Consider the following 15,176-nt stretch of genomic DNA (forward strand, 5'->3'; position numbering starts at 1 on the left):
CAACAGAAAGTTTTGGTAATCCAGGCCAAGTTCATGTTGCACCGTGTTAAGATACAAGTCTGAATATGGCAAAATCAAGTTTCTCTCTGCCATCCTAAAGTCTTTCCTTTTCCCAGTTCAGTGTGTCTCAAAGAAAAGGGGTTAACTAAATCGTCTCACTACTTATGGGGAACAGTTCTCTGCCCTATTTAACATACACAAAAACAACCTACCAGAATGATGTACTATATATTTTATCTATGGCTTGTTTCAATCCCAAGCAGGTCTGGACAAAAGACATTATTCCCATTTCCACTAGTTCATGCACTGTCAGTCTCTTGCTCATTTTAATGAGCAGTTATTTAGGCATGACTGCAGTACATTTGATTCATAGAAATCTATAAATCCTATTCAGTTATAGCTGTCTTTAAGGTCCATGTAAGGAGCTGCATAAGGAAGCTTATTACTTAAACACTACTGCTCTTCCTAGGTCATGGTGTTAATAAAGAGGAAAAACCCAGTATTGAAATTATGCAGCTTGTATTTGAGTGGTTGAGAGAGAAAGATGACGTTACCTTGTTGTGCTTTACATCAGTCCTGACATGCAGAAGATGACTACAAAATTCCAGCTGTACTGAGTAATAAGAGGGCAGGGGTGTGTGGTCGTCCTTGTAGATAGTCAGCTGAACATGAGTTCCAAGTGTGATGCTGTGGCCAAAAGAGCGAATGCATCCTGGGATGCCTAAATAGAAGAATCTTGAGTAGGAGCAGAAAGGTTATTTTACTTCTGTATTTGGCACTGGTTTGACAACTGCAGGAATGCTGTGTTCAGTTCTAGTGCCCACAACTCAAGAAGGATGTTAATAAATTAGAGAGGGTTCAAAAGAGAGCCACAAGAATGATTAAAAAGGATTAGAAAACACGCTTTATAGTGGTAAACTCAAAGAGCTGAATCTATTTAACTTAAAGAAAAGGTTAAGAGGTGACTTGATTACAGTCTTGAGTATCTACATGGGGAGCAAATATTTAGTAATGGGCTCTTCAGTCTAACCAAGACAGGTCTAACACTATCCACTGCATGGAAGTTGAAGCTAGACACATTCAGACTGGAATGAAGGTGTACATTTTTAACGGTGAGAGTAATTAACCATTGGAACAACTTACCAAGGGTTGTGGTGAATTTTCGGTCACTCAATTTTAAAATCAAGATTGGATGTTTTTCTAAAAGATCTGCTCTAGGACTTATTTTGGGTCCTAAAATCCCATTCTATGGCCTGTGCTGTACAGGAGATCAGACTAGATAATCACACTGGTCCTCCTAGTCTTCGAATTATGAACTGAGCTAGAGACTGTACACACCTTTGAAATCAACTGATGCCAGAATGTCAGCTGCCTCCAGGTGGCACTAGATATCCAAGGCAGCAAGGACAGCTACATCTAGATGCCATGGATTGGTTGCAGAGTAACATGTAAGTTACACACATTATGCTATAAATATCTATGTGTCTTCTGCAGGTGATGTGTTAAATGAAAGAAGATGCGTATAGATGTATGTGAGTGTGGGATAAACAGTTAAATGGGTAGAGTTGTAATGATTATTTGTATATTGTACATGTAGGGCTCAGAAGTTCCAGTCATCAGAAGGGGGGGGGGGGGAGAAGGGGAATAATCTCAAATTTAAAAAAAATATATATTCCTGGTGTCCTGAAACAAATAAGAGAACCAGTTGATTCAGAGAAGAGAAATCTGCCAGAATCCAACAGAGGAAATAAGGTTTATTTTCTTTGAGAAATTCTATAGTGATTAACTTCAACAAAATTTTCTCACCACTAAATGAGGGTCGAGGATTTATTAAGACACGATATATATAATGATAACTTTGCGCACCACTGAAATGCAGCCATCTCTGAGGTGAAAGGCAGCAGCTGTTAATGCAAAGCAACATTTTAATGACTGGAATTAGAGAATATTCTTTTCAATTGAAATTGCCGGGGTTATTTAGTTATGTAAAATATTAACAACCTGATACCCAAGAGATTGGGTTTATCATTCTCTGCTCTTGTGAAAAGTCCTAAGCCTAAGGAATTAAAGTTAATAGGATATTTTAAAAACTGAGTTGGCACTTCAGAAATGAAAATGCTGTATTGAGGGGGATTCTAGGGCACGTCTGAAGTGCTCTTTGTTTTCTGAGACCCACGACTGAAATGTCTGCAGGCCTGGGCACAACTCAATTGTCAGAGTAGAATTTGTCGCCTGATTTCCCTTCCTCCAGAATTCAGACATGTTCCCAAGGGCCTAGGCAGCAGCCCCTCCATGCATCTCCACAAAGGACCTTCCATAAGCCTTTCACAATGGAAAGAAGAGAAGGGAGCTTCAACAGCACTCCAGGCATCAGGCAGGAAGGTTTGTCATCATTCAATAAACCAAAAAATTCCACCCTCTGGATCATACAGTGTAACCAACTTACCAGCTTTGTGTACAGCCAGCCCCTCCCCATCTTCAGATCTAGAACAAGATCACTTGCCAGGACATCCCAGCAAGTGTACTTCTCCCCAGTAACTACATCCCAATGTTGGCACACTCTTCCCTGCAATACATCCTACTGCTGGCATGCTCTGTTCCCCTCCAGTGCTGTGCTGTGCCTCCAAGGAAATCCCGCTGATCATGTTTCTCTCATGATTTAAAGACTTTCTGGTAGAAGGAGTATCGTCAAGTTAGAGGGCAGCACGGGGGCTAATGAACCCGGAGTAGAAGTCCCAGCATTGCTGGTGGCTCTTAGGCAAGTCACTGAACTATTCGGTGCTTCCTATTTCCCCAGCAGTGAACTAGGGATAACACACACCTGTTTGACATGAACAGGCGGTTATGCTGCTAGGTTGGGACCTGAAAGACTAGAGCTCATGTCCCCTTCTCCAGTGCAGACTTCTTGTGTGACCTTGGGCAAATCACTCAATCTCTCTGTGCCTGGGATCCCCAGGGGTACAGTGGAGATAATAGCATCCCCCTACTTCACCGGAGTGAGGTGAGGATAACTTCACTGAAGCGTGTGAGATGCTCAAATACTATGGTAAGGGGCTATAGACATACATAAGATAGGTCTCACAGGGTTTGTTAGAAGGCCCATTCAGAAAGTGCTTGCTGGTCCTTAGATGAAGACAGCCCTGGATGGGTGAAGTGGTGCTATTCTTTTCTTCCTTTGGCTCTGCCATCTCCTCTTTTTAGTACACAATGACATGAATGAGGATAACCTTACCTGGGAGTATCTGAATGCCTTTGGATGCAGTCGTTGGGAAAGGATGGTTGCATAGTCACAAATTGTCAGGTGAGCCGCAGACATGGACCAGCGCTTCCCAATACAGCAGTGAGGATTCTTCTGGGTGGAGACCACAATTGCATTGCATGGTGCCACACTGATGTCATCCATGGCTGTGTCACCCCTGGGGATGGCTAGCAGGAGGGAAAGGGCAAAAAGCACCTGATTAGCTGTGGAGGCGAGACGGTAGCCACACAGATCAATAATGTCCTAGTCAGAGAAGCTGAATCTTTCATAGTCTCTGTAAATCTGCATTGAACTGTGCAGGCGTGCAACACAGGGAAAGGTGATCCATCGCTGAGGCTGAGAGGCCGGTTCACTGACCAATACAGTGCAGGGAGCGGATGGCCATAACTTCATCCTATGACCGAAGTGTATCTTGGGCGCAAATAAGAACCTCTGAGTTCTACAGTGTGGCCTAGCATTTCTGTCATCTCAATGGAATTGCAGCCTGTAAAGTCTATAAGGGCCAACATGCAATGTATTAGCTTGAGCCTGGCAAGTTGTTTCATGTGACCTTTGGGTGGACAAATGCACTCTTGCTTTCTATGCAATGGAGTTGGGATTTATGCATTGCCCCATATAGCATCAGGAAATGCCTGACTGATCACCAGTAGTATTGGATGGGACCCTAATAAGGCTCCTTTTTTCCCCCCCTCCAGCAAAGGACAGAGCTCTACTGCTTCAAGACTGCTTTTAAGGGAAAGGGAGCGAACACATGCTTTATGGGTAGCTGAGTCCTTCCCTCAAACCAGCTAATCAAAATGGGGGAGGGTGAGTGTAATCAGTTTTTTGTTTGTTTGTTTGTTTTGTTGTTTTTTTTAAAGCCAGTCAGAATATTTGTGGGGACTAGAGGCCTGCAGGCTGCATACTTGTCTTGTTTATTAGATTGACAGCACAAGCACAAAGGGAAATGAATTGAACAAGTTATTTATTATTTGTATTGTGGTAGCCCCTTGGAGCCCCAGTCATGGAGCAGGACCCCATTGTGCAAGGCTCTGTGCAGATACAGAACTAAAAGGTAGTCCCTGCACCAAAAAATTACCATCTAATGCCATTTGGCATGTACTGGCTAGTTCAGGGGACATGGAGTCTCTCACTCTAGATCACTAAATCAAACACAATCAAGATCAGTAGTTGTTATAATCTATTGACTGTTTGAGGGCACATCTGAAATGAGTTTCTGGCTCTCAATCCAGTTCTTAGTGAACACATGTCCAGATCACAAAAGCCATCATCCTAGTTGACCCCCTTTTAGATAGAGCTGAGGTGGGCAAACTTTTTGGCCTGAGGGCCACATCTGGGTGTGGAAATTGTATGGTGGGCCATGAATGCTCATAAAATTGAGGGTTGGGGTGAGGGCTCCAGCTGGGGGTGCAGACTCTGGGGTGGGGCTAGAAAGGAGCAGTTCAGGGTGCAGGAGGAGGCTCCAGGTTGGGACAGCGGTGTTTGGAGGGCGGGACAGGGATCAGGGCTGGGGCAAGGGGTTGGGGTACAGGAAGGGTCAGGGGTGCAGGCTCTGGGCAGCGCTTACCTCAAGCAGCTCCCGGAAGAAGTGGCATGTCCCCCTTCCAGCTCCTACGTGAAGGCGTGGAAAGGCGGCTCTGCACGCTGCCCCATCTGCAGGCGCCGTCCTTGCAGCTCCCATTGGCCACGGGTGCCAGCCAATGGGAGCTGTCGGAGCCATGCAAGCCCCCGACCCCACTCCCCAGCAGGAGTTTGCGCACCCCTGAGATAGAGCCACCAAGGACTGAACGGATTATGGATACTGAACTATGCTCTCTCCATTCACCCCTATAAACAGTCCATTCAGAACAGGTTGAATCATAGAATAGCAGGGTTGGAAGAGAACTCAGGAGGTCATCTAGTCCAACCCCCTGCTCAAAGCAGGACCAACCCCACTAAATCATCCCAGCCAGGGCTTTGTCAAGCCGGGCCTTTAAAAACCTCTAAGGATGGAGATTCCGCCACCTCCCTAGGTAACCCATTCCAGTGCTTCACCACCCTCCTAGTGAAACACTTTTTCCTACTTGGCAGGTGGTCATGGTGGAAATCTAATACTACCACTGTCCCTGCTGTACCTATTCTATGGATAATCCAGGCTTCAGATCTCAAGGCTGTCCACACGGCACCTTTCACAAGCACTGAGTTCACTGTAACATGAACAAGATGCACACTTCGTAACAGGGGACACGAACATTTTGATTTTGGGGCTCATCTTTGGTCCCAGGTGGTGCAGATTTTAACTGGCTGGCGTGTGCCCGACAGGAACATCTCTAACACAGCAATTACAATGAAAGCTGTTACACTGAGAAAGTGACAGACAGGAAGTAATGAGGAGGCACAAAGGGCTGGTAATTATAACTGCTGGGGTGGGAGCTGATTCACTGGATGTAGGCAGCATAGGAGAGGTGGGCTGTGAGATGCACTTTTTCAAGGAGATTGAGAAAAGCTAAAAGGCAGGAGGGAGGGGAAACAGGGCGAGAAGAGGGAGCAGGGATGAAAAAAAAAAAACTGAAAGCCCAAATTGTTTTGGTTTCTGAAAGTTGCTTCAATGCCTTTTTACACTTCCCTTGAGACATATCAAGTGTATTGTGAGCAGCTCCGATTGTTATTGACCTTTGTGGCACCAGCTTCTGGGACACACCTGTAGCAGGGAGCCTTTGTGCTGCCTGGATTGCATGGCATCAGACACACTGCAGATTGTGCCAGGCACACTTCCCACCCTGCCCCCATTGGCCTTAGTATGTAGAAACTGCCCCTTATCTGCTTCCCATCCCACTTCTGCAATGGCCGAGCACGGAATGCTGAAAGCTACTTTACTATCACTTGTAACAGCCCGTGATGAACTCCTCTACCAACTGGAGGTTTCTCTCTCAATTCAGGGCCAGATGAGGTCCAAGAACTGATGAAGACTCTTGAAGGACCTTGGACAGGGCTGGGCAGGAGACCCGGCCATTTACCAACAGGGAGAACGGCAGTGCCAGGAGAGCGGAACAGCACAGCAGTGCGGCTCTGAAGATCCCAGGAGCTGGACACGCTGCTGGGCCCTGAGTGCTCAGGCAGCCTAGGCACTGGCTACTGAGAGCAGAATGTCACCACCCACGTTTTGCTTTGAAAACTCCAGAGCAACCAAAGGAGGCCTTGTCCCATGCCAGTGTCTGAACAGGAGCCAGCACAGCTGGACCCTCACTGCTTGCAGCCACAGTGTGTGATTTGGGGGTGTGGGTGAGTGTCTGAGATGCAATCTCCAAAGTCCATAACACATCCTGATTCGGGCACATCCCACGCCCACCCTGAGATCACAAGCCATTTTTTGCTGTAATCCGTTATACAGAGGCAGAGGGCACGGTTTGAGGCTTAACCCGTTGCCCTCATGCACAGCAACAACAGCCAGGCACAGCTTCGTCCCATTGTAATCAACCCCTCACTGAAGTGAGGAAATGGAATTCTGGTGAATTTGCCCCACTTCATTGCAGATGAAGCACTACATACCGGAGGGAATCTGGGAAAGGCCTTAGCCTTGGAGCTGTGACTCCCTGATACTAAGGGCTAATGCCGAAAACAGTTCACCCGTGGAGGCAGGCAATAGGTCAACAATCTCTCACATAGGATTCATCACTCACCTAATTTATAGGTATCCTGGCCAGCAGCAATTGGCTTGAAAGCAGAGAGGATGTTTTCAAAGAAGAAGGGCATGCTGATCTCTGTCTGGGGGAGCCCAATCTTGGTCATGTAGTCGTCTTTGATGGCTTTGGCGTCCATGTGTCGGCTGGCAGGCCACCCCATGGACACCGTGTGTGGGCTTCCAGGTTGCTTGCGCAGTTCTGCCAGCTAGTCCCAAGGCTGAATCTCACAGTGAGAAGAGGGAAAACCTGCCCGTTAAGAAACTCTAACTCATTTTAAGAGTTTGTGTGACCTCAGTGCAAATGGGGAGTGTAACACGAGCGGACTCACCCCTGCGGCACCTCCTGCTGGTCTCTCAGGGAATTAGCTCAACCCAGGCTCTGGAGCACCCTCTGCAGGCCGGTGATCTGCCTTGCTCTCTACTTCTGGGCCCCATGTCCTTCCCAGGACCTTGGTGCTCCTTGCTTGGGGTGCTGCACCCTGGCAGTACCCACATGCTCGGTCTCCCCTCCCAGGGGAACCCCCACTCACTAACCCACCTCGCCTCAGTGTCAGGCTACTGCCAGTCACCATCTAGCCCCACTCCCTGGGGCAGACTGCAGTATCAGCCTACTCATCATAGGCAAGGTTGGGTTTGGGCCTGCTGCCTTGGCCTCTCTCTGGGCTGCCCTCTGCAACCCCTAGTACCTCCTGGCCTAACACTAGGCCACAACCTGGGACTTTCCAGGCTGGAGCTCCCCAGCTCCTCAGCCTTTCCCCAGCAGTGCTCCACCCAGATACTCTGCTCTAGTTCCTTGCAGCCAGGCCCTTCTCTCTGTGTGTGCAGAGAGAGACTAGCAAGCGCCTGGCTCCCAGCCTCTTATATAAGCCAACTGGGGCCTGATTGGGGCGTGGCCCAGCTGCAGCTGCTTCTCCCATCAGCCCAGCTTTTAGAGCTGCAGCCCTCCTCCAGGGCTATTTCAAGCCCCTCCGGGCAGGAGTGGGGTAGCCACCCCGCTACAGGGAGCAAGAAGTACTGCCAGTCCTGTGAGGAAGGGAAGATTTTGGCTGTGAGAGGAAGTTCCTTTTCCCTATAAATCACTTCAAAAATAGAATCAAGCATTCTATGCAGGTTCTTATCCCACACCCATCACTGTGGTACCTGTGTATTGGCCAGAGACACATTAAGCGATGTGACTAGCATCGGCCAAGTGTGAAGTGGGATTTTTTTCTGCCAGAATTGAAGCATGCGGGTCCTGTGTGTGTCAGGCGAATGTGCTGATAATTACTGAAACATGCTACAGGAACAAGAGATGTTCACAACAAAATGCTCCTCTCACTCTTAGCTGTTCACATAGCTCATTTGGCATGGCTGCATTTTCCCTGTTCAGTAGCTAGATTCTCACTGGTCTCCTTTACTTTAAAGCCATCTCCTCTGGAAACTGGAGGAGCCCATGTAATAGTGTCAGGCTTGAAACGCCTGGCTTCCCTAAAGCTACCAGATGAAATTGTGAAAAGCCTGGCCCTTCCTGATTCAGCCCTTCCTGCTTCTGTAGTAGATAAATTGTTTCATGCCATTTACTGTGTATGTATGTTTCAGACGCAACCTTAGAAACTGATGTCCTGTCTGCTCTGCGTAGACACTGAAAAGTCAATTGTTCTTGTTGAGAATAGTTATTAGTCTGGGTGTTCCAGGCAAAATTCTCCCTTCCCCCTGCACTTTGCTCTGATTCGTTTTCTTCCCACCTGAGAGGTGGCTATATTTCAGCAGTGCTGGATAGCATCAATTCTACGAGTCAGTTTGGCTGGCAGAAGTCAAGGAAAGTAAAACAGGGAGCTTATTCAGGATTGTAGTAAAGGTAGTGGAGTAGGTTTGGGGGTGAAGGTGGTATGGAGTTTGCCGAGTGCTTTGGTACAAAGGGTGCTTTGTGAGATATTAGTCAGCACATCTTGTCAATAATAACTGAGCTCCTAAAGAACCATGCATTGCTGCACAGCTGGAAGGCCTTGCCCCCAGTCCCACTGAGTCACCTGTTCCCAGAGTACTTGCATTGTTCTTGGACTCTCCTCTTATGCTCCTCACGTTATTACAGAAGGGGGTGTTAGTTTTATAGAATCAGGGTTACCTGGAAGAGGTTTTAGCCAGAGAGCCTGGCATTTGACAGGGCCCTTACACAGAGAAGGGGATTAACGTGCAAAATATACACCCTGCATTAACCTCTGATGTTCATGACCAAGGCAACCATGCCACCACATCACAGGGATCCGCCAGGAAATGCTACCCCACAGATTTCCATTCTGATCTCCCCCCACAACACACCAGCCCACTCCTTCTATCCCCTCACAGCAGGCTCCTGCACACCCTTCTCGCCTGCCCCTTCCCTGTTCTACTCATCCCCCAAATCCCCTCACAACTTTACTAACTACAGGTGAGGCACGGCTGCCTCCCTGCTGGGCCCTACAATCCTCAGCTGAATGGATAGGGCTAAATTCTACATTGCCCTACATCATGTGAGATCTCATTGGCTTTGATGGGGTAGTCCTCATAGACTCATAGACTTTAAGGTCAGAAGGGACCATTATGATCATCTGGTCTGACCCCCTGCATGCTGCAGGCCACAAAACCGTCCCTACCCTTCCCTTGATTCTGCTGATGAAGTCCCCAAATCCTGTGTTTTAGTGACTTCAATTGGCAGAGAACCCTCCTGCTAGCAATCCCTGCCCCATGCTGCGGAGGAAGGCGAAAAACCTCCAGGGCCTCAGCCAATCTACCCTGGAGGAAAATTCCTTCCCGACCCCAAATATGGCAATCAGCAAGACCCCGAGCATGTAGGCAAGAGTCTCCAGCCTGACCCTTGTTAGCCATTATACTATTTACCTGCCATAACTCTGTATTCCTCAGCTAATATGTTTTACCATTAAACCATTCCCTCCATAAACTTATCTAACTTAATCTTAAAACCAGACAGGTCCCTCACCCCCACCATTTCCCTCGGAAGGCTGTTCCAATATTTCACCCCTCTGATGGTCAGAAACCTTCGTCTAATTTCAAGCCTAAACTTTCCCACGGCCAGTTTATATCCATTTGTTCTCGTGTCCACATTAGTACTAAGCTGGAATAATTCCTCTCCCTCCCTTGTATTTATCCCTCTGATATATTTAAAGAGAGCAATCATATCCCCCCTCAGCCTTCGTTTTGTCAGACTAAACAACCCGAGCTCCTCTAGTCTCTTTTCATACGACAGGTTTTCCATTCCTCTGATCATCCTAGTGGCCCTTCTCTGCACCCGTTCCAATTTGAGTTCAGCTTTTTTAAACATGGGAGACCAGAACTGCACACAGTACTCCAAATGAGGTCTCACCAGCGCCTTATACAACGGAAGCAGCACCTCCTTATCCCTACTAGATATCCCTCGCCTAATGCAACCCAAGACCGCATTGGCTTTTTTCACCGCCACGTCACATTGTCGACTCATAGTCATCCTCCGGTCTACAAGAACCCCTAGGTCCTTCTCCTCTTCCGTTACTTCTAACCAATGCGTCCCCAGCTTGTAGCTAAAATTGTTGTTAGTCGTCCCTAAATGCATCACCTTACACTTTTCACTATTAAATTTCATCCTATTTCTGATACTCCAATTCTCAAGCTCATTCAAGTCTCCCAGCAGAATATCCCTATCCTCCTCTGAATTGGCAACGCCTCCCACCTTCGTATCATCCGCAAACTTTATCAGTCCACTCCTGCAATTGGCTCCGAGGTCAGTTATAAATAGATTAAATAAAATGGGTCCCAAAACCGAACCTTGAGGAACTCCACTGGTAACCTCCCTCCAACCCGACAGTTCACCCTTCAATACGACTCGCTGCATTCTCCCCATTAACCAATTCCTTATCCACCTCTGGATTTTCATATCGATCCCCATCTTTTGCAGTTTAACTAATAATTCCTTATGGGGTACAGTATCAAATGCTTTACTGAAATCCAGGTATATTAGGTCCACCGCATTTCCCTTATCTAGTAAGTCCGTTACTTTCTCGAAGAAGGAGATCAGATTCGTCTGGCACGATCTGCCCTTCGTAAAACCATGTTGTAATTTATCACCCTTGCCATTAACCTCAAGGTCCTCAACTATTTTCTCTTTCAGGATTTTCTCCAGCACCTTGCATACTACAGATGTTAAGCTAACAGGCCTGTAGTTACCCGGATCACTTTTTTTCCCTTTCTTGAAAATAGGAACCACATTAGCTATTCTCCAGTCTAACGGAACCACCCCCGAGTTTACAGATTCATTAAATATTATCGCTAATGGGCCTGCTATTTCCCGTGCCAATTCCTTCAATATTCTCGGATGAAGATCGTCCGGACCTCCCAACTTAGCCCCATTAAGGCATTCGAGTTTTGTTTCTACCTCGGATAAGGTAATCCCCCATTCTGTATGCCCCTCTGTCACGGTAGTAGTATCCCTAATCCCTTCATTGGCCTCATTAAACACCGATGCAAAATATTCATTGAGCTATTGCGCCATGCCTACATTATCTTTAATCTCCTCTCCGGCTATAGTCTTCAGCGGTCCCACTTCTTCTTTCTTTGCTTTCTTCCTATTTATATGGCTGTAAAACCTCTTACTATTGCTTTTAATTCCCCTCGCTAGGTCCAACTCTACATGGCTTTTGGCCTTTCTCACTCTATCTCTACATTCTCTAACTTCACTAAGGTAAGTTTCCTTACTGATCCCTCCCCTCTTCCACTCTTTGTACGCTTTCTGTTTTTTCCTAATCGCCCCTTTAAGACGGTCGCTCATCCAGCTCGGTCTAAATCTCTTGCTTAGTAATCTTTTTCCCTTTTTTGGGATACAGGCCTCTGACAGCTCATGCATCTTTAACTTAAAGTAATCCCAGGCTTTATCTGCCTTAAGATTCATTAATACGTTTGCCCAATCCACTTCCCTTACCAGTCCCCTTAATTTGTTAAAATTTGCCTTTTTAAAATTATAAACCCTAGTCTTTGATTTAATTTTGTTACTCCTTCCATTTAATTTAAACTGGATTAGCTCATGATCACTGGAGCCCAAGTTGTCCCCTACTACCACTTCCTCAATGAGGTCCTCACTACTCACCAAAATCAAATCTAAAATGGCTTCCCCCCTTGTTGGTTCAGTTACCACTTGATGAAGGAATTGATCAGCAACCACATCTAGGAACATCTGAGCCCTATTATTGCTACTAGCGTTTGTTCCCCAATCTATATCCGGGAAGTTAAAGTCCCCCATAATTACACAGTTTCTATTAGTATTTACTTCCCTAAACACATTAAATAGTTCTTTATCCATATCCTGGGTCGATCCTGGCGGTCTATAGCACACCCCAAGCACTATCCCCGGGGAGGTTCTAGTAGTCCTTTTACCCAGTGTGAGTATTGCCCAGACGGATTCAGTGTTATCTATTCCATCAACTATTATTTCTTTACAGCTTATATCACTGTTGACATACAATGCCACCCCGCCACCTTTACCTTTGTTCCGGTCTTTCCTAAACAGCGCATACCCCTCCATACCTGTATTCCAGTCGTGACTGCCGTTCCACCACGTTTCAGTTATTCCTACGATATCCGGTTGCAATTCTCGGACCAAGAGCTCCAATTCCTCCATTTTATTACCTAGGCTTCTTGCATTGGTGTATAAGCACCCTAATGTATCCTGTTTAGCCTGTCTCCCTTTCGTAACACTATATGTTATAGGCCTCTTTGTGTCCTTCCCCCCTCTCCTTCTTATGTCCAATCTCATTTCCCTGGCTATTTCTCCTCTTATCTCGCTCACCTTTTCAATGTTGGAATCTGGCGTGGAGATTAACTGTACATCTCCCAACCGTCTCCCCAAACTGCCTAGTTTAAAGCTCTTTTGATAAGATGAGCCAGCCTCCCTCCCAGAAGTCTATTTCCTTCCCTACTCAGGTGAAGTCCATCCCGTGAGAACAGCTGTCTGTCCCCGAAGGCCTCCCAGTGGCCATACATCCCAAAGCCCTCCTTATAGCACCACTCCCTTAGCCAACTATTTATTCTCAGAATTCTATCAGCCCTTTGCTGCCCTTCTCTAGGAACAGGCAGAATCCCACTAAAGATAATCTGAGCCTCTATCTCCTTAAGTGTCTTCCCCAGCCTGGCAAAGTCTCCCTTGATTCTCTCTAACGAGAACCTAGCCGTGTCATTCGTTCCTACATGAAGGATTATCAAGGGGTTCTTACCTGCTCCTTTTTGGATCCTTTTCAACCGCAGGTCCACATCGCGTATCTAGTCCTGGGTGAGTCACTGCAGAATTCGGCCTGTGGAGGAAGGGCGGGGGCACAAAATCACTTCTCCAAATCAGTCTAGACATTGAAAGCTTTTGTTGCAGATCAAGGGCTGGGCTGAGATTGGTGAAGATTCTGAATCAGGCCAATCCAGTCTGTCCTTAATACCCAGCCTTTGGACCTTGGCGCCAACCTTCAAAAAGGGTCTGCGTGGTGAAAGTTGGTGGCTGTAACAATGAAGCAGCTGTGTGCACCTTTCACTGCTCTGTCCATCCTGAAGGCATCCCAGGAATCCAGCAGCACAGTCTCTGCTCTGGCCGCTTGCAGCTGAAGGGCGACGGGAAAGGAGAGATCCCCCAGAGAGACGTGGACTTTGAATCCCCCATCATGCAGCAAAGCAGTCACCATGCTTCTCCCCTCCTTGTTCTCTGCTCCAGTAATAGCCACCATTTGCATCAAGTTAGACAAACACCTGCACGTTAGGAACAGTCTAGTTATTATGTAGTCTTGCCATGAGTGCAGGGAATTGGACTAAAAGACCTCTCAAGGTCCCTTCCAGTTCTACACTTCTATGATTCTATGATCATCTATAGTAAATAAAACTCACTGCACACAGAGCACTTGGCAGCAGGTTTCAGTTTCCATTGCTCTACATCCCTCCCCTTTTACCAGTCTGAGAGTTAATAATAATCAGCTATTGTGTTTGGCTGCTGTGTACACTTAAAGCAGCTGCCTCATTCTATCCCCAGAAGTGGCTGCATTTCAGTAGGCCCTATATAGCCTTAGCTTTCTCACCAGGGTGCTTTGAAGCTCAATGTTTGTCCTGTATTCTAAGAGGGGCAAAATGCTACTGTACTGAATTGCTTGGTCTCCTTGAAAATTTACCATGAAGTAGAACGAAAAAGATTATACCATATAAATCACGTTCAGTAGGTGCCAAGAGGAAGTGATACCGGCTCTGGCACTAGACGCTGAGATAAACTCAGACCAGCTGGGGTTTGTTGGTTGCTTACTTTTTGTTTTAATAGAGGAAAAATAGATAGACTAGAATGAAGGTGGCTGTGTGCATCGTAGTGTGTCTGTACCTTTCAGATGCTCTCACCTTTCTTTCAGTTGTTGTTGCATAAGAAAAGTTACCACTCACATGGATAAAGCTCCTGGTCCATTGCAATTAGGGTGACCAGATAACAAATGTGAAAAATTGGGACAGGGGGTGGGGGATAATAGGAGCCTATATAAGAAAAAGACCCAAAAATCGGGACTGTCCCTATAAAATCGGGACATCTGGTCACCCTAATTGCAATCAAACATCTATGTTTGTAGTAATGCTCCCCATTTGGAAAAGTTATTTATATTACAGTAGCACCTAGAGGCTCCAACTGAGATCAGAACCCCAAGCACTAGCAGAGCTTACCGCCTCCACAGATAGGATGGACAAAGACTGGAAGGAAAAGCTGAGGGACAGAACAGAGAGGTGAAGTGACTTGGCCAGTGTCACAGAGCAAGTCAGTGACAGCGCCAGGAGTAGAACAGAGGGCTTCCAAGTACCAGTGCAGTGCCTTTTGGGATCTGTAATCCAGTGTGAAATGCTCCAGGAAATAACAGTCTGCCATGCATTTAGAGGCAGAAGATTGAAGGAATGGGAAGGAGGAAGTAGGGAGCAGGGTTTGCTGCCTCTGAGCATTTAAATGTCCATTTTAAACAAGAACTGTCCGTGAGTTTTAAATTACTCTTGTACAAAAGACAACAACAGGCCCTGCAGAGGAGAGTTTCCATACTTTCTAAGTTTGTTTTCCCATTCCTTTCCTTCCACGTCACTTCACCTGCTCGCAGACTTCACTTCGCCTTTCCTGAGGCACAAGAAGATCACAGTCCCCTTTGTGTTGCTCGGGGTTGCTATAGTGATCCCACAAGAGCTGGCTGTGCCTGAGTAGATGCTGACAGGGGCTCAGCTTGTAACCTGAGAGCCAGAGGCGAGAGAGAGAGCTGGTGGGTT

At 46.7% G+C, this 15,176-nt stretch overlaps 1 long non-coding RNA gene across 1 annotated transcript; it reads right to left on the reverse strand.

Moving 5' to 3' along the window:
- Positions 1 to 1,815: 1,815 nt before the first annotated feature.
- LOC135973067 (uncharacterized) lies at positions 1,816 to 13,794 on the reverse strand. The gene is made up of 3 exons (XR_010589772.1): positions 13,136 to 13,794; positions 6,919 to 7,138; positions 1,816 to 3,426 (listed from the first exon to the last, which is right to left on the reverse strand). It is a non-coding gene; the product is annotated as an uncharacterized LOC135973067 (long non-coding RNA).
- Positions 13,795 to 15,176: the final 1,382 nt, after the last annotated feature.

Source organism: Chrysemys picta, chromosome 8 (assembly GCF_011386835.1).
Source record: "Chrysemys picta bellii isolate R12L10 chromosome 8, ASM1138683v2, whole genome shotgun sequence".
NCBI lineage: Eukaryota > Metazoa > Chordata > Testudines > Emydidae > Chrysemys > Chrysemys picta.